The sequence below is a fragment of the Lagenorhynchus albirostris genome, chromosome 20 (genome assembly GCF_949774975.1).
Source record: "Lagenorhynchus albirostris chromosome 20, mLagAlb1.1, whole genome shotgun sequence".
Classification (NCBI taxonomy): Eukaryota; Metazoa; Chordata; class Mammalia; order Artiodactyla; family Delphinidae; genus Lagenorhynchus; species Lagenorhynchus albirostris.
Genome location: NC_083114.1, coordinates 24,604,827 through 24,609,563, shown reverse-complemented (window position 1 = coordinate 24,609,563; position 4,737 = coordinate 24,604,827).

Below are 4,737 nucleotides of genomic sequence, written 5' to 3'. Positions count from 1 at the left end.
ATATTTTATTATGTGACCTAGTATAGTAGTAACTGAGTATTACATACTTAAATGTGTGTTAATGTATTATAAAGTATATTTCTTCTACTTCTTTTATGTTACAATTAAGAAGTTATATTGATTTTCAAAGGTAGATTTTATTTAAGGATATCAAACATAATTTTCCTAAGTATTTGTGATATAAAGGAGATGTTGCTTTTATAGAGTTGAGAATCTCTGCCCTAGAGAGATATCACAAAATACACTAATGTGTATTGAAGCAGTACTATGTTCTGCAGATAATGGAAAATAATTTTCTCCTCTTCCTTTTGTGGCCAAGAAAAAGTTTTTATCCACAGAAATCCTCCTTTGGCTGTGACTTGCACCCTCTTTCTTGTGGGTCAAATGGGACCATGTGATCAATATGTGAAAAAAAGATACAATTCTGAAATTTTTATCCAATTTTCTCACAATATTTTGGTCCAAATTTGACTTATATTTATCTTTAAATGGAAAATAGGTATTCTCTTAAAAATCATCTCACTTTGATATGAAATGGTCAGGTATATTTAAATTTCAACTTGGCTCAAGTCTCACGTGTAGAATTCCTATTTGATGATTTAAATCTCTGATTTTCTATCTGGTCAGAAAAGTAGCTATAAGTTACGTACTTCACATTTAGGAGGTTAAAAGCCTTCAGGAGTAAAGAAAAAAAAATATATATATATATATTAGGAAAGTAAGATGAGTTTAAAAGCCTCTTGAGTTTCATTTACTAAGGGCCTCCTGAAAGAAATAAAAATCTATTGACCAGTAATAGAAAATTGGTAATGCAATTAGTCTTTAGTGTTAAGGGATGTATGTATAGCCCTCCAAACATAATCCTCCTCTGTGCAATTTTTTTTTTTCCTAGAAATTTATTTTTTTATTTTTTTGTGTGTGGTACTCGAGCTTCTCACTGTTGTGGGCTCTCCCATTGCGGAGCACAGGCTCTGGACTCGCAGGCTCAGTGGCCATGGCTCACGGGCTTAGCTGCTCTGCAGCATGTGGGATCTTCCTGGACCGGGGCACAAACACATGTCCCCTGCATCGGCAGGTGGACTCTCAACCACTGTGTCACCAGAGAAGCCCTTTTCCTAGATATTTTGAGGCAGATAAGTTCTTTTATATTTTATAGACAGAAATGATAGGGGTACCCTAAATGAAACCTAGGTTGGTTACATGGGAAAATAAATGGTGAATGGATGTTGTGCCAGTATCCAAGAGCAGTAGGAAGGAAAAACCTATTTAGACCTTTATTCTAGTTTTTTTTCACTTAAGTGAGATGCCCCTGTGCTGTTAGAATATTGCTGGTTAACCCCAAGAATACATGTCATTTTAATGATCCTACTACCAAATAAGCCGAATTCCATTTTTTCCTGTGCTTCCAGACACAAGAAGGAGAGGGTATGTCTGTTACACACACACACACACACACACACACACACACACACACACAAACATACACTTTTCACATTTAAAATGTAAGTCTATCCTCTTAATAGATATTACAGAGAAAATTGCTTCAAGCTATTATTTTCCATAAGGAGTGTGGATATCTATATCTTCTATCTATCTATTTATCTATCTATCTCTAATTGAGTGTACAAATAGACTAGTTTGAGTCTCAAATGACTCCCAAGCAGGCCAACAGATTTTCAAGTTCTTGAAGGTGTAACAGAAATTTACATATGAAGGGCTTGTCAGGCATGTATATGTGTATGTGTGTGTGTGTGTATATATATATATATATAGAGAGAGAGAGAGAGAGAGAGAGACAGACAGACAGAGAGACAGAGAGAGAGACAGAGACAGAGACAGAGAGAGAGAGAGAGAGAAATGGGGCAATATATATATATATATATATATATATATATATATATATATATATATATATATATACTTTCAGCCCTCCATATCCACAGGTTCCACATCCATGGATTTAACCAACTGCAGGTCAAAAATATTTGGACAAAAAACAATTCTAGAAAGTTTCAAGTAGCAAAACATGAATTAGCTGCATGCTAGCAAATATTTGCATAATACTTACATTGTATTTACAACTATTTAGGTGGCATTTATATTATATTAAGTATCATAAGTAATCTAGAGATGATTTAAAGTATAAAGATGATGTGCATAGGTTATATGTAAACACTGTGGCATTTTATATAAGGGACTTGAGCGTCCACAGAGTTTGGTATCCAAGGGGGACTGAAGCACAAGTGTATATTAGAATAAATAAATACTTAAATATTAAAAGGGGATATCATTACAGAAGGGGAAGTGTGGCTAGCCTTCTGTGCACGATTAATCTTGTGGCTATAAATAGGAAGTTCAGAGAGAGATGGAGAGCAAGGAGGAGAACATTGTGGTGGCTATTCAGAGGAACAGGAAGGAGTAGAGGGAACCAAAGGGAGAGAGCTCTCTGAGGTTCAGAGGATTTTTCCAATTTGGAAATCCTTTGAGATAAATGTTATTCAGTTTATCTGAGGGAAGCAATAGGGTTCATTATTACATTTGGAGGCCTCAAAATACCAATCAAATGTGCTTATTGTTTTTGTTATCTTGATCTATAGCATATTTTTTGTTCCACTTGAGTGTGCAAATAGACTAATTTAGGAGTCTCAAATGAGCCCCAAGCAGACCAACAGATTTTCAAGTTGAGGGTGCAACAGAAATTTACAAGAGGAGGGCTTGTAAGTCTCAAACTAAGTCAGAGTTCTGTATGACAGCTGCCTGTTGACAGTGCACTTAGAAACCAGACTCCCCATAAATACTGAGTACTCACCAAGATAAAGTACTCCCTTCTCAGATGAAAGATTTCTTTCCCAAGTGAAATATCTCTTTCCCAGATAAAGCCAGTAATAAAGGACACTCAAATAAAGTCTCAGAACTTTGAAGAAAGTGGGGAGTTGAGGACCAAAAGGACTTACCCCCATGACCCAAGGCTGCAGAGGAGGCAAAGGAGTACAGGGGACTCCTATATGTGCCTTACATTTGCAGCAGTGCTGAAGTAGAAGTGACTCACTTTGGATCCCACTTTTTAAAAATTTATTTATTTATTTATTTTTGGCTGTGTTGGGTCTTCATTGCTGTGCATGGGCTTCCTCTAGCTAAGGCAAGCAGGGGTTACTCTACGTTGTGGTGCATGGGCTTCTCATTGTCGTGGCTTCTCTTGTTGCAGAACACAGGATCTAGAGCACAGACTCAGTAGTTATGGCACACGGGCTTAGTTGCTCTGTGGTGTGTGAGATATTCTCAGGCAGGTATTTAACCTGTGTCCCCTGTATTGGCAGGTAGATTCTTAATGACTGCTCCACGAGGGAAGCCCTGAATCCCACTTCTGACACCACATAATGTCAAAGAATAATTAGTATCAAGGCTACAGAAAACAAAGATTTTTATTTGGGGTCTTAAGAATTTCAATTCTGGAGACACAGGTTTGGGTAGAATGAAACATGCTCCAAGGAAGAGAAAGAGAGAGGGGTTTATAAAGACAAAAAAAATAAAAATAAATAAGGTTGTTAATGTTGCCCAGTGAAAACTGTAATTAACTTTGATGAAAGTCAGGAAATATCTGTCCTTAAGGAATCTCAGTTTGTTTTAGGGTAGGTGTCTGATAAGTAGATAAGTTTTCATGAGTTATTTCAGGGAAAGGGGCCAATAAGTATTCTGCATTTCTGGCAGATGTTCTGGATGTCTTTGTTAGGAAAAAATGTGGTCAAAATATCAGATTCCAACCAGGATGAGGTATGTATAAGTCACATTTCCTCAATGGCCTCTCAGCTTCATTTTGGAGAATTTTCTTAGCTCTCCATTTTAGTTTTTTTTTCATACAAGAAAGAAATAAAACTGCTGTTATTCACAGATGACTTAATTGTCTATGTAGAAAACTAACAAATTTATAATTTTTAAAAATCTCTTAGAATTAATATGCAAGTATAACAAAATCAAAGGACACAAATTTGATATACAAAAATTGCTTGATTACTTTCTTATATACTAGAAATGAACAATGAAATTTGAAGTTTAAAAAATATAGTAGTAAGAAAGTTGAATACTTAGGTATAAATCTAACAAAATAATATGAACAAACCTGAAAAGTGTTTAGTTAGACTGACAGAATAAAAAGTGAGTTACCACTTGCAGGAGTAAACGCATGAGCAGAAACTGCCTCAGGACCCAGTGCAGGGGTAGAATAATATAAAGTGTAATTGACAAATTACTGGAGGCTCAGTGTGGAGAAGTCTGAGAATTAAAATTAAAAAAAAAAAAACTCCAGAAGAATTAGGTCATAGGTGTAACCTCACAGTATTGTGAGATTTACCTCCAGGAGCTTGACCAGGTTCAACAGTAAATAGAGAAAAATCCCCTTGTGCTTCCAGGATGGAGAGGGGAAAACTAACAATTTTAAAATCCACCAGAGCACTGATCTTCTTAACAAGGCCTGACCTCAAGTGAAACTAGTTAACCATACTATCATTGTAGCTATATTAACCAATTGGAGTATCATCAGAGCCTAACTGACATAAGGGAAGAGAAATGACTCCAGCTGAATCTAGTCTTTCATATGGGAGAAGAAAAATACCAAACTAAAGCCCACTCTATCAATTCTGTCGCATATCAGGGGGGAGAAATAATTGAGAAACACTAGTGTAGATCAAGTCCAGAGACACAGGCTAACCAGAAGACTAAGACCCAAAGATAGAACTGTAG